At 41.8% G+C, this 23,289-nt stretch overlaps 1 long non-coding RNA gene across 2 annotated transcripts in view; it reads right to left on the bottom strand.

The window, feature by feature from the left end:
• Positions 1–3,610: 3,610 nt before the first annotated feature.
• The window catches only part of LOC147999773 (uncharacterized), a 31,960-nt gene continuing 12,281 nt past the window's right edge, over positions 3,611–23,289 (bottom strand). For both annotated transcript variants that reach the window (XR_015642535.1, XR_015642534.1), the window contains 2 exons: positions 10,707–10,900; positions 3,611–4,216 (listed from right to left, as the gene is read on the bottom strand). This is a non-coding gene — a long non-coding RNA (uncharacterized LOC147999773). The remainder of the gene's footprint in view (positions 4,217–10,706; positions 10,901–23,289) is intronic.

Raw genomic sequence — 23,289 nt, 5'->3', positions numbered from 1 at the left:
GGGATGAAGACTTGATTACACAAATACCTTTCTCTTTCTTTTTTAGCTCTAGTGTAAGACAAGACTCTCAGAAGCTCCTCACCTAGTGAATAGATTCTGCTCAGCATCTGAAGGGTCCTAAGCATCTCAATGCTAAACTCTCTGTGCGAGTCTCTTCTTAGTCTGCTCTGGATCACTGAGCCAGGTCTCTCTCAGTTGGAACCATCTTGTGTTCCTGCCTCTGGTTTGCATGCCTTTATCTGTGAAGTGGGCATAGCTCATCCCCGACGACTCTCAAGACACTTCTGTGAGAACATTTCTAGCTCCAGGGTTTGCCCTGTCATGTCTTTCCATCTCATTGTTTAGAGAGAACTGTATAAATTTATAGACTATATATTCTTTTTTTTTGAATTTTTTTTTATTAACTTGAGTATTTCTTATATACATTTCGAGTGTTATTCCCTTTCCCGGTTTCCGGGCAAACATCCCCCTCCCCCCTCCCCTTCCTTATGGGTGTTCCCCTCCCCACCCTCCCCCCATTGCCGCCCTCCCCCCAACAGTCTAGTTCACTGGGGGTTCAGTCTTAGCAGGACCCAGGGCTTCCCCTTCCACTGGTGATCTTACTAGGATATTCATTGCTACCTATGAGGTCAGAGTCCAGGGTCAGTCCATGTATAGTCTTTAGGTAGTGGCTTATAGACTATATATTCTAAATGGCTAGTTTCCACTTGTCACTCTCCAACCTTATTCAAATGAAAAGTTGATGGACTTTATGATCTTTATGAGGTAAACATGTCTGCTTGCCTAGTCCCTGCTGTAGCTGCAGTTTATTGAAGAAGCCAGTTGTGCATCAGATTCTCAACAGCGAGTACTAAATGAGGAAGTGTGGAGGCACAGGCATGTATCCTCCTGCCTCAGCCTCCCAAGTGGCACAAGTGGTAACTGGCACATGCCACCTTGGCAAGCTAGTGTGCTCCTTTAAAAGGGTGTGACTGTTACCACTTAGGGGTCTTGGTAAGAATTAAAGGGCAGAAAAAAAAAAAGCCCAGAAACAGCAGACAGCAACTAGAAACAAGGTTTCTTAAGGTGAAGAAGCACACACACACATACACATGCACACACACACACACACACACACACACACACAGAGAGAGACAGAGAGACAGAGAGACAGAGAGACAGAAACAGAAACAGAGAGAGAGAGAGAGAGTTAGAGAGACAGAGAGTTCCTATAGAGCAGAGAAGATATTTAGAAATTTTAACCCGTTTTTCTCTGGGGGCCTGGGATGGGTCCCCTTCCCCTAATTTTGGGTTGCTTACCTTTAAGAAAAAATAGGAGCTTATAGGCCCATAGTTTCAGGCAAATGTATCTGTCCATCTTAGACCAGTCAGCCAGAGGAAGGCCTTGCTGCCAGGAGACAAAGCCCACTAGACCTTTCTCTGTCTCAGATCACAGGGTAAAGAATAAGCCAGACATCTTTAATCTTTATTATTATCAGTCTGTCTGTCTGTCTGGGATTGGTCTAGCTTATAGTCTCTCTGCTACCTATTCTCTATTAACATTGATGTATAAAAATGTAGACAAATCAGTAGATACATTTTTTATTTTAGGGAAATCTAGGGGGTTTGTTTGGTTGCTTGGTTAGCTGTCTGGTTTTATTTTACTTCCCAGTCCACCCTACAAAATCTCATGTATTTCAGACTGGCCTTAAGCTTGTTATCAAGTTAACCTCAAACTTCTGATTCTCCTTCCTCTATTTCCTGAGTGCTGGGATCACAGACCTGAGCCACCATGAGTAGTTTGTGTTTCTAGGGACAGAATACCATGCTTCAGGCACGTTTGGCAAGCACTCTACCAGCTACACTGTACCTCAGTTTATGATGCATGTGTATTTTACTGTTTAATTTGATGTGTGTAAGGCCATACAACTCTCACCAGGATTAAGATAGAGTATTTCTGTTGTCTCCAATGTCTTGTTGGTGGCAGTGTTTTAATGATCAGTGCTGGTTTTCTGCCAAGGGTAGCTTGGGAGGACTCGTTGAAAGGGGCAAATTCTTCCCTAACAAGGTCAGGTACTAAGGGTGAAGGGAAGGTGTGTCCCTATTGCCACTGATAGACTTAAATTGGTGAGGCAGCTGCCATAAGGTTCTTTGGGGATATTTCTGCCAGATCTAAGCCACTAATCATAGTGATGCCAGGGTAGAGTCCTGCTGTGCGCTCTCTCTCTCTCTCTCTCTCTCTCCTCCTCCTCCTCCTCCTCCTCCTCCTCCTCCTCCTCCTCCTCCTCCTCCTTCTTCTTCTTCTTCTTCTTCTTCCCTCCCTCCCTCCCTCCCTCCCTCCCTCCCTCTCTCGGCAGCCCCCTGACAGGGTCTGACAGTGAGATTTCCAAGAAAGCAATTATACAAGGGTTCTTTGTTTCTGACCTAAGAAGGAAGGTTGGTTAGGGAAATTAATCCCTGTTTATCTTTTCTTTCTATCAAAGGCAGAGAAAGGGGAAAAGAGGTCACTACTGGCTCTGGAAGGTAGTAGTGTCCTTCCTTCAGGGAAGCTAGCTGCACAGAGGAAACTTGATTACAGGAGGCCATTATAGGTCATAACAGAATCCATTAGCCCACGGAACCTCTAGTCCCTTGTCTGAGACACAGGAGGGCACCCACCAGCAGTAGTATGGGTAAGTGCTTGGGCGTCTGAGGAAAGTATTCCTTGTTGGACTTGTAGGGACACCATAGCAAGGCAGGAAATGAAAGCCTACACAGCAGTCAGGAGATTGGTGTCAGGATACACACACATCCTGCAGATGCCTCAGACAATTCCGTGTGAGTTCCAAGGGTTCCATTTATGGACAGAGAGACATATTGTTTGTTTTTGTCAGTACTATGTCATTCTCAATTCTTTAAAATTGGAATATTTAATTATTTCTCTTATACTTGCCATGCATGTTCATAAACATCCAAAAACTTCAGAAATAAATAAAAAATATTAAAATCAGTTGATCTTTCCCCATGGAGAAATAGCCACTGTGAACTTTGTGTTATTTACTTCTTTGTTGGGTGACATAGTCTTGCCATGTAGCCCAGGCTGGCTTCAAACTCAAGATCCTCCTCCCCCTGCCTCCTGAATGTTGAAGTTACAGTTGTACACAGCCATACCTAACCACTGCCAGTTGCTGAACAATAGCTTCCTTTCCAATATCCAGGTAAAATTACACACATACATGCACACACTTGTGTGTTTACACACATGTGCACACATGCACACATGCAAAGATAAAGCTTTTAGGACATGGGCCATTGTGAACATTTAAGATCCAAGTTATACTTCTTTGTGTGCATATCATTTCTAAATATTCATTTATGCATATGAGTGCTGTATCTGAAAGTACACCTGCATGACAGAAGGCGTCAGATCCTATTACAGGTGACTGTGAACCAACATGGGGTCACTGGGAATTGAACTCGGGGTTCTCTGGAAGAACAGCCAGTGCTCTTAACCACTGAGCCATATCTCCAGCCCATAATTTTTAAAAATTATTATTCAAAGCATCAAATAGTGTATCTGTGTAAGAAGAGTGCTCTCTATTGCATCAGTTACTTTTCTATTGCCATGATAAAGCACCATGAGCAAGGCAACTTGGAGAAGGAAGGGTTTATTTGGGCTCATGGTCTGAGAGGGGTGAATCCACGATGGTGGTGTGAAGCATCAAGGCAGGAGCAGGAAGCTGAGGGTTCATAGCTTGAACTGCAAGCATGAGACAGAGTGAATGGAAACCGATGAGAGGTTTTAAACTCTCAAAGCTCACCTCCTGTGACATACTTCTCCAAAAAGGCCACATCTTCTAAGCCTCCCTCTGAAAATGTCAACAACTAGGGACCAAGCTATGCACGTTTGCACATGACATAAGCACATGCAGAGGCATGCAAACAAACAAGCAAATAAATGTATGCATGTGACAAACAAAATCAGTTGGGTGCATAAATATATATTCCTTCTGGTTCTCAGTTCTATTCCATTGATTTGTGTATCTGTTTGGTTTTTGTTTGTTTATTTGTTTTTTGTTTTTTGTTTTTTGTGCCAGTACCAGGCTGTTTAGCTTACTGTAACTTTCCAGTATTTTTTCAAGTAAGGTATTGTGAGGATCCCAGCCTTAAGTTTTGTGATTGTATATTTGTTTTCCAATATCTCTTCAGAGTTACAGGTGGTTGTGAGCCAGCCAATGTGGGTTCCAAGACTTGAACTCTGCAAGAACAGAAAATGCTGTTAACTCCTGAGCCGTCTTGTCAGCATTGGTTTTCTAGGTTGTTAGAGGTTTATATGTGGGAAGCACAGAGGTCCTGGTGTTCACAGATAAGCACTAGGGGACTCTTAAACACACGGGGTTTTCCCTTTGAAGGGAGAGATGTATAACCTGTTTTCTGTTCAGAAGTCTGGGAGTGGATTGTTTAATAGCCTGGTGACCTTTGTGTTCTCTGGATGGCCAAGACCATACGGATCTTCCCCCACACCCTATCTGTAGACCCCATCTTTATGGAAGGCATCACGTGTGGTCAATCTATAGATTCTATCTTTATAGTAGGGGGGGGGTCACATGTACTTTATAAAGAATGAGTGTAGTCACGTCTTAAGCTTTATTGTACACACGGAATTGAGATAATTATCACTGGGAAAGATTTTCACCAAATCGTGATGGATTTAATTATACTTAAATAAACTACTCAAGATCATCCATTGTCTTTCGATTACCATTGAACACCATTTGAAAAATCTCCTCCGAGGAGATGTAAAGCCCTAGAGCTGGGCACTTCCATTCCCATTGGGACCAGACAAGTTGTCAGCCCAGCTAGAAGATCATATCCCACCAACTAGCAACAGCTTTTGGGATAGCCTGTGCTCCAGTTGTTCGGGACTCACATGAAGACTAAGTCGTTCATATGCTACATATGTGCAGGAGGCCTAGATCAACCCCATATATGTTTTTTGCTTGGTGGTTCAATGAGAGACTCAAGGGTTCGGGTTAACTGATCCTGTTGGTCTTCCTATGGAGTTCTTATCTCTTTAGGGGCCTGCATTCCTTCTTCCTATTCTCCCATGAGAGTCCCTAAGCTCTAGCCACTGTGTGCTGTGGGTGTCTGTAGTGTGAATCAGTTGGTTGGTGGAGCCGCTTAGAAGACAGCCATGCTGAACTCCTGTCTGCCAGCAAAACAGAGCATCATTAATAGGGTCAGGGATTGGTGCTTACCCATGGCATCCCATGGTCTCAAGTTGGGCTGGTTATTGGTTGACCACTCCCTCAGTCTCTGCTCCATCCCCAATGCCTACATTTCTTTTTTTTTCCCCATCTTTATTAACTTGAGTATTTCTTATTTACATTTTGATTGTTTTTCCCCTTTCCGATTTCCAGGCCAACATTCCCCTAACCCCTCCCTCTTCCCTTCTATATCAGCTTCCCCTCCCCATTCTCCCCCCATTGCCACCCTCCCCCCAACAATCACATTCACTGGGGGTTCAGTCTTAGCAGGACCAAGGGCTTCCCCTTCCACTGGTGATCTTACTAGATTATTCATTGCTATCTATGAGGTTGGAGCCCAGGGTCAGTCCATGTATAGTCTTTAGGTAGTGGCTTAGTCCCTGGAAGCTCTGGTTGCTTGGCATTGTTTACATATGGGGTCTCGAACCCCTTCAAGCTCTTCCAGTCCTTTCTCTGATTCCTTCAACGGGGGTCCTGGTCTCAGTTCAGTAGTTTGCTGCTGGCATTCGCCTATGTATTTGCTGTATTCTGGCTGTGTCTATCAGGAGAGATCTACATCTGGTTCCTGTCAGCCTGCACTTCTTTGCTTCATCCATCTTGTCTAATTGGGTGGCTGTATATGTATGGGCCACATGTGGGGCAGGCTCTGAATGGGTGTTCCTTCTGCCTCTGTTTTAATCTTTGCCTCCCTATTCCCTGCCAAGGGTATTCTTGTTCCCCTTTTAAAGAAGGAGTGAAGCATTCACATTTTGATTATCCGACTTGAGTTTCGTGTGTTCTGTGCATCTACATCAATTCAAGCATTTGGCCTAATAGCCAATTATTAATGAGTGCATACCAAGTGTATTTATCTGTGATTGGGTTGCCTCACTCAGGATGATATTTTCTAGTTTCATCCATTTGCCTATGAATTTCATAAAGTCATTGTTTTTGATAGCTGAGTAATATTCCATTGTGTAGATATACCACATTTTCTGTATTCATTCCTCTGATGAAGGGCATCTGGGTTCTTTCCTGCTTCTGGCTCTTATAAATAAGGCTGCTATGAACATAGTGGAGCACGTGTCTTTGTTATATGTTGGGGCATCTTTTGGGTATATGCCCAAGAGAGGTATAGCTGGGTCCTCAGGTAGTTCAATGTCCAATTTTCTGAGGAACCTCCAGACTGATTTCCAGAATGGTTGTTACCAGTCTGCAATCCCACCAACAATGGAGGAGTGTTCCTCTTTCTCCACATTCTCGCCAGCATTTGCTGTCACCTGAGTTTTTGATCTTAACCATTCTCACTGGTGTGAGGTGAAATCTCAGGGTTGTTTTGATTTGCATTTCCCTTATGACTAAAGATGTTGAACATTTCTTTAGGTGTTTCTCAGTCATTCAGCATTCCTCAGCTGTGAATTCTTTGTTTAGCTCTGAACCCCATTTTTTAATAGGGTTATTTGTGTCCCTGCGGTCTAACTTCTTGAGTTCTTTGTATATTTTGGATATAAGCCTTCTATCTGTTGTAGGATAGGTAAAGATCTTTTCCCAATCTGTTGGTTGCCGTTTTGTTTTAACCACAGTGTCCTTTGCCTTACAGACGCTTTGCAGTTTTATGAGATCCCATTTGTCGATTCTTGATATTAGAGCATAAGCCATTGGTGTTTTGTTCAGGAAATTTTCTCCAGTGCCCTTGTGTTCGAGATGCTTCCCTAGTTTTTCTTCTATTAGTTTGAGTGTGTCTGGTTTGATGTGGAGGTCCTTGATCCACTTGGACTTAAGCTTTGTACAGGGTGATAAGCATGGATCGATCTGCATTCTTCTACATGTTGCCCTCCAGTTGAACCAGCACCATTTGCTGAAAATGCTATCTTTTTTCCATTGGATGGTTTTGGCTCCTTTGTCAAAAATCAAGTGACCATAGGTGTGTGGGTTCATTTCTGGGTCTTCAATTCTATTCCATTGGTCTATCTGTCTGTCTCTGTACCAATACCATGCAGTTTTTATCACTATTGCTCTGTAATACTGCTTGAGTTCAGGGATAGTGATTCCCCCTGAAGTCCTCTTATTGTTGAGGATAGCTTTAGCTATCCTGGGTTTTTTGTTATTCCAGATGAATTTGCAAATTGTTCTGTCTAACTCTTTGAAGAATTGGATTGGTATTTTGATGGGGATTGCATTGAATCTGTAGATTGCTTTTGGTAAAATGGCCATTTTTACAATATTAATCCTGCCAATCCATGAGCATGGGAGATCTTTCCATCTTCTGAGGTCTTCTTCAATTTCTTTCCTCAGTGTCTTGAAGTTCTTATTGTACAGATCTTTTACTTGCTTGGTTAAAGTCACACCGAGGTACTTTATATTATTTGGGTCTATTATGAAGGGTGTCGTTTCCCTAATTTCTTTCTCGGCTTGTTTCTCTTTTGTGTAGAGGAAGGCAACTGATTTATTTGAGTTAATTTTATACCCAGCCACTTTGCTGAAGTTGTTTATCAGCTTTAGTAGTTCTCTGGTGGAACTTTTGGGATCACTTAAATATACTATCATATCATCTGCAAATAGTGATATTTTGACTTCTTCTTTTCCGATCTGTATCCATTTGATCTCCTTTTGTTGTCTGATTACTCTGGCTAGAACTTCAAGAACTAGAGTGAATAAGTAGGGAGAGAGTGGGCAGCCTTGTCTAGTCCCTGATTTTAGTGGGATTGCTTCAAGTTTCTCTCCATTTAGTTTAATGTTAGCAACTGGTTTACTGTATATGGCTTTTACTATGTTTAGGTATGGGCCTTGAATTCCTATTCTTTCCAGGACTTTTATCATGAAGGGGTGTTGAATTTTGTCAAATGCTTTCTCAGCATCTAATGAAATGATCATGTGGTTTTTATCTTTCAGTTTGTTTATATAATGGATGACGTTGATGGTTTTCAGTATATTAAACTATCCCTGCATGCCTGGGATGAAGCCTACTTGATCATGGTGGATGATTGTTTTGATGTGCTCTTGGATTAGGTTTGCCAGAATTTTATTGAGTATTTTTGCATCGATATTCATAAGGGAAATTGGTCTGAAGTTCTCTTTCTTTGTTGTCTTTGTGTGGTTTAGGTATAAGAGTAATTGTGGCTTCATAGAAGAAATTCGGTAGTGCTCTATCTGTTTCAATTTTGTGGAATAGTTTGGATAGTATTGGTATGAGGTGTTCTATGAAGGTCTGATAGAATTCTGCACTGAACCCGTCTGGACCTGGGCTCTTTTTGGTTGGGAGACCTTTAATGACTACTTCTATTTCATTATGAGTTATGGGGTTGTTTAACTGGTTTATCTGTTCCTGATTTAACTTCGGTACCTGGTATCTGTTTAGGAAATTGTCCATTTCCTGCAGGTTTTCAAGTTTTGTTGAATATAGGCTTTTGTAGAAGGATCTGATGATTTTTGAATTTCCTCTGATTCTGTAGTTATGTCTCCCTTTTCATTTCTGATTTTGTTAATTTGGACAGACTCTCTGTGTCCTCTCGTTAGTCTGGCTAAGGGTTTATCTATCTTGTTGATTTTCTCAAAGAACCAACTTTTGGTTCTGTTGATTCTTTCTATGGTCCTTTTTGTTTCTACTTGGTTGATTTCAGCTCTGAGTTTGATTATTTCCTGCCTTCTATTCCTCCTGGGTGTATTTGCTTCTTTTTGTTCTAGAGCTTTTAGGTGTGGTGTCAAGCTACTGACATATGCTCTCTCCTGTTTCTTTCTGCAGGCACTCAGAGCTATGAGTTTTCCTCTTAGCACAGCTTTCATTGTGTCCCATAAGTTTGGGTATATTGTACCTTCATTTTCATTAAATTCTAAGAAGTCTTTAATTTCTTTCTTTATTTCTTCCTTGACCAGGTTATCATTGAGTAGAGTATTGTTCAACTTCCATATATATGTGGGCATTCTTCCCTTATTGTTATTGAAGACCAGCTTTAGCCCATGGTGGTCTGATAGGACACATGGGATTATTTCTATCTTTCTGTATCTGTTGAGACCTGTTTTATGACCAATTATATGGTCAATTTTGGAGAAAGTACCTTGAGGTGCTGAGAAGAATGTATATCCTTTTGCTTTAGGATAGAATGTTCTATAAATATCTGTTAAGTCCATTTGGTTCATGACTTCTCTTAGTCTGTCTACGTCTCTGTTTAAGTTCTGTTTCCATGACCTGTCCATTGATGAGAGTGGGGTGTTGAAATCTCCTACTATTATTGTGTGAGCTGCAATGTGTGTTTTGAGCTTTATAGTAAGGTTTCTTTTATGTATGTAGGTGCCCTTGTATTTGGAGCATAGGTTTTTAGGATTGAGAGTTCATCTTGGTGGATTTTTCCTTTGATGAATACAAAGTGTCCTTCCTTATCTTTTTTGATGACTTTTAGTTGAAAAATCGATTTTTTTAGATATTAGAATGGCTACTCCAGCTTGCTTCTTCCGACCATTTGCTTAGAAAGTTGTTTTCCAGCCTTTCACTCTGAGGTAGTGTCTGTCTTTGTCTCTGAGGTGTGTTTCCTGTAGGCAGCAGAATGCAGGGTCCTCATTGCGTATCCAGTTTGTTAATCTATGTCTTTTTATTGGGGAGTTGAGACCATTGATGTTGAGAGATATTAAGGAATAGTGATTATTGCTTCCTCTTATATTCATATTTGGATGTGAGGTTACATTTGTGTGCTTTTCTTCTCTTTGTTTTGTTGCCAAGATGATTGATTCTTGCTTTTTCTAGGGTATAGCTTGCCTCTTTATGTTGGGCTTTACCATTTATTATCCTTTGTAGTGCTGGATTTGTAGAAAGATATTGTGTAAATTTGGTTTTGTCATGGAATATCTTGGTTTCTCCATCTATGTTAATTGAGAGTTTTGCAGGATACAGTAACCTGGGCTGGTATTTGTGTTCTCTTAGGGTCTGTATGACCATTGTCCAGGATCTTCTGGCTTTCATAGTCTCTGGTGAGAAGTCTACTGTGATTCTGATAGGTCTACCTTTATATGTTACTTGACCTTTTCCCCTTACCCTGCATTTCTTGTATACAGGACAAGTTTTGAGTCAAGTCTTGTTGGTGGGTATCCCTATCCCTCTACCAAGATTCCTGCCTGGTCTCAGGCTCCACATCCCCAATGTTGTGTGTTACAGATAGGACACCTCCATTGATTCTTGGGTGCCTCCCCTATTCTAGGTCTTCTTCCTCGAGGTGCCCCCTACGCCCCTTCTCTTCTCAGTTGTACATTTCCATTCATTATTGTGGCCATCAGGACATCCCCCCATCCCTCCCCACACTTGACCCAGAGCCCCCTTATTCCCCCATCTCCTCTTCCACCCAGTTCCCTCCCTCCATCTGTTTCTTATGACTATTTTATTCCCCCCTTCCAAGTGAGGCTCAATCATCCTTGCTTGTGCCCTCCTTCCCTTAACAGCCTCCTTGGGTCTGTAGAGTGTAGCATGGGCATTCTTATTTTATGGCTAATGTCCACTTATAAGTGAGTACATACCATGCATGTTCCTTTGAGACTGGGTTACCTCACTCAGTGTGATATTCTTAAGATCCATACATTTGCCTACAAAATTCGTGGTGCCGGTGTTTTTCATAGTTGAATATAGATGAATGCAGATATACCACATTTTTCTTTATCCATTCGTCAGTTGAAGGACATCTAGGTTGATTCCAGTTTCTTGAGCCAGAATTCTTAAAAAGTAAATAAAATAGATAAAAAGATTTTGTGTATCTCTGCATTGGTCCATATTTGCATGCACATGAAAGAGAAGGCAGTCACTGGGAACTCCGAGTTACATGGTAGAGATTACAATGTGCCACACAGAGATGGAGAACAGCAGCAGAGAGGGGGCCTTGGAGGCTGAGACACTTCTATTTGACAATTATTTATGGTCCCTTCAATGAGTTTTCTTCCACTTCCATGAGTTTAGCAGTCAACTAAGGTGACTGATTCAGTGGCTGTCCACTAACTTCTTTTTAAAATGCTCTGAACTGTTCGCCTGTGGTTTTCAGTTTTACTAGCGTGAAAGTTCACTTTTCTAATACCCACTTGGAGCTAGGGCTGAAATTCCCTCCCCTCCCCTTTGTTTTTCTTTAGCTGATTGTGAAATACAACAGAGACTCCTCTGGGCTTAAGGGTTTCCAATCTGGTGCGAATGCAATGGATTGAGACCTACCCAGAGCCTTATAGTCTGACCCACAAGCATGTGTGCCATGTATGCTTCAAAGTCACGCTGCTCTCAGCTATTTCTATTTTATAACAAACTGGTTAGATGCAATGACAGTGGGGTTGTGAAATCTAAATTCCTCACCTGTTGGGCTCCAGTTTAAGGCTTAGACAACAAAGCAAAAACAAAAGAAACAAAACAGAAACAAAAGGCTACCTGGTGTAGGAAGCATGAAGTCATTGCTACAGCAATCCACATCTGATGCTTCTGGTGTTGGGAATGGTGCCTACACCTGACAGGGCTCTGTGCTAGAGTTCTCTTCCGCACATGATCTTCCTCAGGGGAGTGTCTGTGAATGCTGTGGCTTCTCACTCAGGTGGAACATTCCTGACCTTCTTGTGTGCTGACAGGTTAATGGACTTCAATGCCTGCACTAACTTGTTGTATTGAGATTCTGTTCAGACAGAAAATGTGACTTGTTTATTAATTAACATATTTCTGTTGGTGTGTTTGAAAGTTATAATGTGTGTAGACTAGGATGGCAGGTTCTTAACACAGTTCTGATAACGTCAATCAGAGTAGTCCACTGGCATTTGTAACCCCAGGCTTCCAGTAACTGAACAAATGCCATTCATCTGAAGTCCAGGATCCAGTCTTGGGGCTCACCAGGGCAACAATTCTTCTGCAGAGGGCAACAATTCCTCTGCAGGGTGGGTCAGTTTTGCTGTACTACAAGGACCTCAAACCCAGGCACTTTGTGGAAGGAGCTTAGCAGCCTTTGAGAGATGTCGTCCCTTCAGGTTTTAGTCAAAGTTATAAACTCTCTGGTCTGCAAGGGACAAGCAGGTGATGTAATCGAGTGAGACAGGTGATAGAAAGACTTGGAAATCTGGAGCCTCTTTGTCCAATATTAAGGTGTTGGCTTTTTAAAGTAATCAGTCCCTTTCTGCTTCATCTAATTGCTGTCACATAGAGCATGGCCTTGTTTCACCAGAGCTTTGGATTTGTTGAGTGAAGTCCAAAATTTATGTGAAGTTCCTTTTACTTATAAACAATTGACAAATTAATAATTACCAATTTGTCATGAAGTTTTCAGACCCATTCTACTTCCTTTCTTTCTTCATGCAGATATTACTTTGGCAGTCAGAATTTCCCAGAATTCTCTTTCACCTCACAACTCTCACTCTACGGCCTTATCCCCTCTGCTTTCTCTCTCTTGGCTGTACTTGATGGACACCCAACAGAGAGGCAGCTCCTTTTATCTGAGTGCTCCATATCTGGGTTTCTAGCACCAAACCAATGTCTGGCCCACAGGAAGTGTTCAAGAAAAGTATTAATTGTATGGATGAATGCTGGGATACAGGGTGAGCACACTGAAACAGGCATAGGTAAGATGAGGCAGGCACTTAGAGCTAAAAGCTTTTACAGGCTGGGAGTCCTAGCCATAGTCATAGGGATGCAGTTGCTGTGGAAATGTTTGTTGTGATCTTAAAGGTGGCATCAGAAAGCTAGGGAAAGGGATTAGGATGTTTAAAAGTTAATATTCTATTATTTCAAAATGAGCGAATCTAATGATTCTCCAATATGTCCATCAAATGCATGAATGATACTAACCAGAAATTGGAAAGTTATATTTTTGCTCCGTTCTTCATTTTTATGTAGAAAAATGTATGCCAAGGTAAACGCATATGAAAAATTCCCGACAGTGGGGAAACACAGAATTGATTTCAATTATAGGACTGGAACAAACAGAATTGCAGCTACATATTTATTGGAAAACATGGGATAAGTAGAAAAAAAGCGAATTCATGTCTGTGGATAGAGACTGCAATTGATTTTCAAATAGATTTTCAAGCAAGCAGTAATAACAACGCTTTTAGTTTTATAGCAAAAGCCGGGCAGAATTTATCATGTATAATCAGCCAACTGTATCTATAGGTATCATACCATACATGTATATTTAGTGAACCAGATGGAAAATACTTGAAAAATGTATTTAAATCCTTAAAGACTATGCACAGGGTTTCACCTCACAATTATTCCCAGAACAACACAGTACCAGCAACTGTTTACATAGCTTGCTATATAATCTGGAAGTGACTTGAAGTTTACAATCTACAAAAGTTTTTTGCAAATGCTACAGCATTTTCTGTGTCCACGGTCAGTCCAGAAACCAATCCTAAGATGCCTATTGCTTTGTTTGCTGGAAAGAAGTACACATTTGTACGCACATCCACTAAAATGATACTGTGTGAGTACACAGGATGAATGCAATGGCGAATGTTTTAGGCCACTACATGGAAACTCTGGCTGAGTCTCTGAGATGGGAGAGCTATCAGATACCAAAAGGCAACGAGGCAGATCAAAATATGCAACAGGCGAAGGGACTGTTGGAGGACTTGTTTCTCCAGGGGCATTTGCAGTAGGAACAGCATCAGGGGAACTTCTAAAGAACTCAGCTGAATTCCTAGGAGGGAATCAGTTTTCAACATCTGCCATGCTGGGGAGTGCAAGGTCCTTCAGAATGAGAGCAGCAAAAGAAGAAATTCCTGCACTCATTTCCCCCAACTCCCTTGAACCCCAAGAGCCTGGGGCTGGAACTGAATGAACAAATGGAGAGCAGGGCTGACATATGATGCAAAGACCACCCGTGCTCCTTTTGAAGCTTGCCCTTGGGAAGGGAGGGAAAATGATTTACCTCCAAGGAAGTCTTGTACAGTGCACAGGGATGGACATTACAATGAATCGAGTAAGACTTAAGGTAGGAGGTTATCTGCGATCCTCCTGCCTCCACCTTCCTAGGGCAGGGTTTATAGCAATATGCCACCTCCCTGGTTTAGACAGTATTTTGTGCATGCTGGGAAAGCACACCTACTGATCAAACTACATCCCCAACCCGCACAGATGATTTTTATCCGCACATAGTAATTACAGGAAGTAGAGGATTTCATTAAAACATTTCCTTTCATGAACATAATGTTCTTGGGTCATATTCACCTCTGCTCTTTCCAGTTCCTATTCGCCCCTCTCACTCCCACACTCCTAATAGTCCTCCTTTCAGGATAAGGAGATAACTCTTAAAGTGACAGCACGCCATCTTCAAGTTCCTCTTCTTCCTTCCTTTCTTCCTTCTTTCCTTCCTGTCTTTCTCTCTCTCTCTCTCTCTCTCTCTCTCTCTCTCTCTCTCTCTCTTTCTCTCTCTCTCTTGTTTTTTTAATTTTTTTTGACACAGTATTTTGATTTTGTTTTTAAATGTAGGCTGCTTGGAGCTCATTATGGAGATCAAGCTGACCTTGAACTCACAACAATGCCTTGCCTCTGCCTCTCGAGTACTGGATGAAATCTGCACTACCTTGCCCAGATTCAAGTTTCTTTTCAATTATTTCCCACAAGTGTACTTGTCCTGCGTGTTCATTGTTCAGTGCTAATGCAGTCCTGCAGTTGCACTATAGCCTGTCCCTGTGATTATTATTACATTTCTAGAAACTTGCTCTGATGATGAGTGGCTTTGTGTTTAATGAGATTAAAAGGGAAAACTGATCACAGGTGTATTTTGTAAATGGTAGGGGTCAGGGGAGACCCGCTGGAGAGATGGCTTAGTGGTTAAGAGCACTGACTGCTCTTCCAGAGGTCCTGGGTTCAATTCTCAGAAACCATCTGTAATGAGATCTGATGCCTTCTTCTGGTATGTCTTAAGACAACAACCATGTACTTACATAAAACAGATAAATCTTAGAAAGGAAGGAAGGAAGGAAGAAAGAAAGGAAGAAAGGAAGAAAGGAAGAAAGAAAGAAAGAAAGGAAGAAAGGAAGAAAGAAAGAAAGAAAGGAAGAAAGGAAGAAAGAAAGAAAGAAAGGAAGAAAGGAAGAAAGAAAGAAAATGAGGATCTATTCTTTTCAATCCAGGGGTTGTGAAATGAAATACGAATTACTTATTGTAATAAGTATGATAACAAGAAATGCCTCAGGAATCGAGTGAGAATGGGGAAGGAAGAAGTCAGATCGGTGTGCATCTTATTCTGTTGTCTTAAAGATTGTAGCCATGGGACCAGCAGCATGACTACGTGGGTAAAAGTGCTTGCCATGAGGATCTGAAGATCTGAATTCAATCCTCAAACCTCTACACACACACTGTCAGACATGCTCACTGTGTGTGTGTGTGTGTGTGTGTGTGTGTGTGTGTGTGTGTGTGTGGTTAAGACCACCGACTGCTCTTCCAGAGGTCAAACTGTATGTGCGCACACACACACAAATGCCTATATATTTTAGGATTGTTGGGATAATTATATGATACCATAATACAACTTAGACCAAAGGCAACATTCGACAAATTAAAAACATAATTATTAAAATAGATGAACTTAGATATAAGATGTCTCATTATATTGGAAAAAATCACATACCATTATATCCTTTATGACTTATCATTATTATATAATAACATGCTTTTGGACATTCTTATTCTTATCACATACATTTTCATGGAAACAAAATGAAAGAATGTCCATAATTTTCAGGAATTTCAACAAGATATAGCTTAAGTTGTGTCTTAGTCAATATTCTATTGCTGCGAAGAGGCACCATGTCCTCAGCAACTCTTATAAAAGAAATCACTTAATTGGGGCTGGCTTACACTTTCAGAGGTTCAGTCCATTATCATCATGGCTGGGAGCATGGCAGCACTCAGGTAGACATGGTGCTGGAGAAAGAGCTGAGAGTTTTACATCCAGATCCACAAATAGCAGGAAGAGAGCCACTGAGTCCAGCTTGGGCTTTTGAACCTCAAAGCCCACTCCCAGTGACACACTTCTGCCAACAAGGCTACACCTCCTAATCCTTCTCAAGTAGAGCCATTCCCTGACAAAGCATTCAAATATATGAGCCTATAGGGGCCATTCTTATTCAAACCACAAGGAATAAAATACTTATCATTAAAACATGTGTGATGTGGTTAGCACTGTCCTCTGTCATCAGTCAATAAGACTGGATCATCAAAACCCAACCTTTTAGTTAGTAAAATGTTACAACTTGATGGTGGAATTTTTTTTTTAAAATATGGGTAGGTACTTAAAGACTTGACTTTAGACTGATTATCTTGAACTTGTTTGTACAATGTTTGTACCTAAGTCCCAAATTTTCAACATGCCATCCCTTTGTAGAGGTGAATTGTCTTTGAAATTGTTCTCTCTTGCTAGAACCCAGGATAGAGCAGTTCTGGTGCACCCATGAGCTGTGAAGAGGATCCTTTAAGAACAGAATAGTAGGACCTAAGAATGTATACTTTCCAAATTGTACTTTCTGCTACCAACTGCTACCTACTCCCTCTCTCTCTCTCTCTCTCTCTCTCTCTCTCTCTCTCTCTCTCTCTCTCTCTCTCTCCTCTTCTCTTTTCTTCTCTTCTCTTCTCTTTCTGTGTCAGTACATAGCCTAGGCTAGCTTAAAATTCCCAGTCCTTACTAGCAAAAGAAATCAGTGGTTCTCATTTGCTAACGAAATTAACTTTATACTATTAAACTATTAAGATCATATTTAAAGCTCTATGTGATATAGTCTCAATCTATGTTTAACTGGCTTTTTAACCCGATTTGTGATGTAGTCCTTCTGATAATTCCACTAAATTAATGGGTACTAGTTTTTTAAGATCTATTTAATTATTATTTTTGTGTATGCATGTAGTAGCATGAGTTTGTTTGAACCATACAAGAAGAAGCCTATAGAAACAAGAAGATGGCATTGGATCCCCTGGAATTAACAGTTGCTAGTGAGCCACCTGATGAGGGTCCTGAGAACTGGACCTGGGTCCTTCACAAGAGTCATAAATGCTCTAACCTGAAAGCCATATTTTTAGCCCCCAAAGTCTATGGTTTTTAGTGATGGTAAAGTCACAGATCCTGCTGCTGCTGCTGTGAATTTTCTTCTATATCTAAGTGAAAAGAGATGATAAATCTCAGTCAGAGATGAATGAAAACAATAGCCTGCTACTATTCTGTGCATCTGACATCTGCCTTCCTCCACACTACCTCCCACTTCCCCACCTTCTCAAACTCACCAAGACCACACATAATCTGAATGTGTGGAGGGCAGGTAAATCAGACAGTGGAGAATGGTGGGTAACGAAAAGTCTATGTCCGCCCTCCGGGCATTCGAAGGTAACATTTGCTTCTCAAAAACTTGCAGAAATGTTCTAACCAAATAAAGATTAGCCCAGAGCTGGCTGGAGTAGAGCCGGTGTTTAGTGAACTAGAACAAACTGTCAGTTCTCTGTCCCCTGCCCGACGAGTCTCCTGTGTGGGGAAGAAGGTTCTTGCTAATCTCCGAATCAAAACACAGCCAGTTCTGAGGTTGGTATTTTTTGCTTCCTCCATCTGGAGGCCATCTGGCTTCTGTCTGTACTCCCCTAGATCTTGGTTCAAGTCCATCTGTTTTGGTGTTTTGCTCAGACCAGGTTTGACAGGAGTACTGCTGAGATACAGGCTTCCATTGCCCTAATAATCGAGTTCCCCAAGGCAGAACATTTACCACCTTTCTCTTTTGAGTCCTCTGTTGAAGCCACACTTGGTGGTCCCAAGAGAGGGACCCTCAGCAGAGTGTCTGTACTGGGCTGACCAGTGCTTCCCTCTACTCTGCTCTATTCAACCCTTTCTTCTACTGATGAGTTTTAATCTGTCAGTGGAATAAAGCTCTAATATAATTTTTCCTTTACTGAGGGTCTCATACTACCTCATACTATAACCATAAACCTCCCAGCTGAAAGGTGACTGAAGCTTTGTAAAGTTTCCAGGAAATGGACATTCATTCATTCATATACTTTTTCATCCTGTCAAAGATTAGGTCAAAGTTTACTGTACAAAACACATCAGATTACAAGTGAGTTTACACAACTATATGTGTTTGTGAGGTGGTTTATTGGTTGTTTAAGAGTAAGGGGGACAAAGTCTCTGAAAGTTTTCAGTCCATCTCATTTAAAATGGAGCTGTTCAAATAGGGTTCTATTGATGCGGCCACTCATCAGTCTCCACAGACGCCTCCTCGTCTGCAGAAAGTTACTTTACATTTAACAGCATATAATAAGATCTTGTGGGCTGGAGAGATGGCCCAATGGTTAAGAGCACTGACTGCTCTTCCAGAAGTCTGGAGCTCAAATCCCAGCAACCAACCACATGGTGGCTCACAATCATCTGTAATGAGAACTGATGCCCTCTTCTGATGTGTCTGAAGACAGCAATGGTGTACTCATACAACTAAAATAAATTCTTTAAAAAAAGGTGGGGGGGACCATGTTTGATCATGTGGTGGCTCCCAATATTGTTTGCAGAATTAAAATAGCTTATTATGGTCAAGTTGGCGGATATAGTGGTTGAATGAATATTAGCCTCCGAAAGAAACTCCGTCATTTCTGCTGAGGCGTGGGAGAAACTGTGTTCCTGAAGATAGATACTGCAGGGTAGAGAATGGCACTTGGGCACTGATGTAAGAACTCAGAGGTACTTTCCAAAAGGCCAGACTTTGTCATCATTTACTTTCCTCCTTGCTGTGACAACACATGGGACAAAATCAACTTCTGACAGGAGGGTTTATTTTGGCTCATGGTTCGAGGGCGGAGATTGTCCTGGAAGGGAGGGCATCATGACCGGAGTGGTGTGGACTGCTGTGGTGGCAGAGACATGAGTTAGCTGTAGGCAGAAAGCACAAAGAGATAAAGTGCTGGCAATCTGCTGACTTTAGTCTTCTCTCCTTTTTATTCAGTCTGAGACCTTCAACTCAGAGACACTTCCCGAAACTCCTCTGGAAATTCACCAATAGACATACCCAGAGGGGTGTCCCCAAGTCCAGCTAAATGGACCATAAAGATTATCACAAGACCACCTTCCCTTAACTCAACACCTGAACATATCATTTTTTAAAAGATTTACTGTTAATTTTATTTGTGTTAGCATGTGTGTGTATACATTGTGTGTGTGTACACTGTGTGTGTGCGTGTTCACTGTGTGTGTGCGTGTTCGCTGTGTGTGTATACTGTGTGTGTACACTGTGTGTGTACACTTATGTGTGTGTGCATGTGTGTGCGTGTACACTGTGTGTGTGTGTATACACTGTGTGTGGGGGGGTGGTGTTACTGTAGAAGCCAGAAGAGTTTGACATGTGTCTTTAGCTGGAGTTACAAGCTGTCCTGAGACGACCCAGATGGGTGCTGGGAACCAAACTCAGATCCTCTAGGAGAACAGCAAGTATTCAAAACTGGTGATGGGTCGATTGAGCCAACCACTCAATCTATCAAGCAGATCTGTTTTAAACCGTAGCATTTTATCCCTTGTCCTCAAAGGCCATCTCATGATGCACAAGGACTTTAGTCTACTCTAAAAGCCCCCAAGTCCTACTGTTCCAACATTGTTCAAAAGCGTAAGCACAGAACAATGCCAGTTTCTAAGCTGTGAGTTCCCATAATTTAAAATACGTTACACACTTTAAATATACGATGGAAGAAATGTTCATTTCCCTTCCTCAAAAGAAGAAACAGAGGCATAGCAGGGAAAGGTCAAGTCAAATTGAGACCCAAAATCCAGTAAGGCAAACACCAAATTCTGCAGCTCCACTTGCTGGTACCTGAGCCCCCTGGGCAGCAGCCACTGGGTTTAAACAGCTTTGGATAACCCCGCTCCTTCAGTTCTGCCATCTACAGCACATGTGATCTCTTTCTTAGACAAGCTCCACTCTATGCCTGCATTTTTCATTCCATGGCTACCCAATAGTCCTAGACTCTCCAACATCCTGGGATCACCACTGTACCTCTGCTTTGACCTTCATGGCTTTAGGTAGTGGCTTTGAGGGCCTGCTCACAAAGACTCGGCCTTTCTACACATTACCCGACCTCAGCAGTTTTCTAGATCCTTGTTGCAAGCCCTCATGGTTCCCCTCACTCTTGCAAGCCTGACAAACCAGAACAATGCAGGCAATTGTTAATTGGTAATTCTACTAGCTCTAGGTACAATCTGACCTTGTCTACCATAGCTGTAGTGCCTCGGCACCTTTGCGGCTGAACTTGGGAAAACACTCCCCTAGATGGTTGTCGGTTTGAAAAGGGAACCCCTTCAGTCATTTTCTCAAGAAGGCTCTCTCCTGTCAGATTACTTACATTTTCATAAGTAAGAGCTTCCAATGGGTGAGTCAGGTCTTCCCTTCTGTCCTACGGAGGAACATTTGATTTCTCTTCAATAACACCAGTCTCTTCAATAATTCCAGCTGCTTTCTATGCATTTGCTTTGCTGAAACCTTCAAACTTGCTTCCACTCCTTTCTTGACCAATCTGTACATTTTCCGTGTCTTTGTGCTTCACATTATCGCTATAAATCTCAATTGATACAGCAAGCAGTAACTGCGCCATAACCTGAATGCTGGGCAGTCTTGCAATTTCTGCTGCCAAACAACTTAGTCCATTACTTTTGAATTCAACCTCACTCAACTATAAGCATATGGGAAGAAGGCACACCCATTTTGGAACCATGGAATATAACATACAAGACTTTAGGTCCAATTCTCAATAAAGTCTCTATCTCCCTCTGAAACCACATTTAGTGTCTCCATTTCTATCTACATTCTGACCTTCTGGACTCCCAGCACTTGGATAGTCCAGAGCTCCAAACTCTTCCACATTCCTCCATCACATCAGTTCAGAAGGCCTAGGTTTCTCACAGCAACAACCCCATCTCTTGGTACCAATGTTCTGTATTAGCATCTTTTCTTGATGCCATGACAACATACTTGACAAGAGCAACCTAAGGAAGAAGAGGGGTTTATTTTGGCTTGTGGTTTGGGGGCACAGTCCATCATGGCGGGAAGGATAAGAGGAGCAAGAGAAGCTCTTCCCGTGATGGTGAGGCAGCTGGTCACAGTTTATCTGCAGTCAGGAAGCAAAGAGATAGATGCTGGTCCTCATGTGGCTTCTTCCTTTCTTTCTTTAATTTAGCTCAAATCCTAGCCTAGAAGATGATACTCTCCACATTCAGGGTGGGTCTTTCCTCCTTCATTGACTCTCTCTAGAAGCACCTCACTAGACATACCAGAAGTATGTCTTCTAGGTGATTCCAACTCTAGTCATCTTAACATTAAACATTAATCGTCACAGCATTTTGGTCTTTTCTGTGTTGTTAAAGACCAAGTTATTTATAAATAAATTTTATTTTTTCACAGTTCTAGGGACTGATAAGTTCAATACCTAGGGATCCGGTGAGAACTTTTGTGTTACGCTATCACATGGTAGCAGGTAGAAGGGCAGAGAGCTTTACAGCAAAAGAGAGGCATAGGGTTAGGCTCATCCCTCAGAAAACCACTCCTGTGACAACTAGCCTACTCTTGTGATAACAATCTGTGAAGAAATACAGAGCACTCATGACCTAATTACCTCTTTAAAAAGCCCCTCCCCTACAGCATGGTGGCATTAGGGGTTTAAACTTCGATCTGGCTGTCCTAGAAGGAATTAAATTTGAATTTGAAATGAATTTGAAAGATTCACTAAAACTACACCAGGGATCCTTCCTAGATGAGAAGGGAGAAGGATGCATCTAGAGAGGAAACAGCAGAGCTTCAGGCAACACACACACACACACACACACACACACACACACACACACACACACACACAGGACTTTATGAATTCAACTGAAGTAGGAGGAGATCTCAAAATTCCAAGGTATGAAGTGGTGTAGAATAGAGAAACTTGTGCTTGCTAGCAAAATCTAGACATCCATAAATGTTTTGTGGATGGTTGGCTCTAGAAACAGCAAAGGGAGAGAAGCTGTGAGGAATGTTTGGTGACTGTTGTTCTCCTAATACTAGAGATGTCATGGAACTCTTCAGACTTCATAGGTAGCTGTCAGCTCGGAGTTTCCTAAGTGCTTGCTTATACGGGAGGTAGTATGTCCACGGAAAGCAGGGGCTAGTTGGATTTTGGACCTGTTGTGGGGTATTCACAGAGAAGACTACTCGGACATAGGTTTATGCCAACAGAAAGTCTTTATTAGCCAGACAGAATCTTGATGTTCAGGATCTCAGTATACCCCAGAGCCTTTCTCAAAGTAATCATAGCCTGAGTTGACACACCTCAGTTAATAAGAACAGCTAGACAGAGCAGAACCACAGAAGCGAAAGTAACAATGTTAGTTCATTTAGAGACTTTCCCAGAACTTTCCCAGACTTTGATTTGCTTGATCAAATCTTTGTTTTCATTTTGGCAGGTGGTGCTGTCTGTGTGCTGGGAGTTGGTGTTGTTTTGGTTTAGGTTTTTGTTTTGGGTTGTGTTTTTATATTTTTGGTTGCTTTTTGTTTGTTTTTGAGGCAGTTCCTCTGTAAGTGCCCTGGCTGTCCTAGAACTCACTCTGTAAACTGACCTCAAACTCAGAGGTCCATCTGCCTCTGCCTCCTGAGTACTGGAACTAAAGGCATGTGCCATCACTGTCCACCCTATGTGCTGACTTTCATAGCCTGAATGGTATTTCCATCATGGAGTCTGCTGTGCTAAGATCTGGAAGCCTTGTTACAGAACCTGTCACAGTTCTGTTTTTTTTTTTGTTTTTGTTTTTGTTTTTTTGTTTTTTTTGTTTTTGTTTTTTTGACAGCTTTTCTTGACAGTCTTTAAAAGATTGCAATGACATTTCTGGAAAATCACCTGGGACTGTTGCCAACATTAACAAACTCAGACAAACAGAGATTGGCTGTAAGAGACACTCCTACCAAACTCTTAAAAGGCCCAAACCTTGAGCGCTGGCAAGATGGCTCAGCAGTTAAGGTCACTTGTAGCTAAGCAGCCAAGCCTGTCAACCTGAGATCTATTTCTGAAACCAAAGATGAGAACCAATTCCTACAAGTTGTTCTCTGACATACACACACACACACACTACATAACTACAACTCTAAAAAG

Source organism: Rattus norvegicus, chromosome 18 (assembly GCF_021556685.1).
Source record: "Rattus norvegicus strain SHRSP/BbbUtx chromosome 18, alternate assembly SHRSP_T2T, whole genome shotgun sequence".
Classification (NCBI taxonomy): domain Eukaryota; kingdom Metazoa; phylum Chordata; class Mammalia; order Rodentia; family Muridae; genus Rattus; species Rattus norvegicus.
The sequence above is the reverse complement of the archived record's forward strand: the minus strand, read 5'-3'. Positions and strand labels throughout refer to the sequence as shown.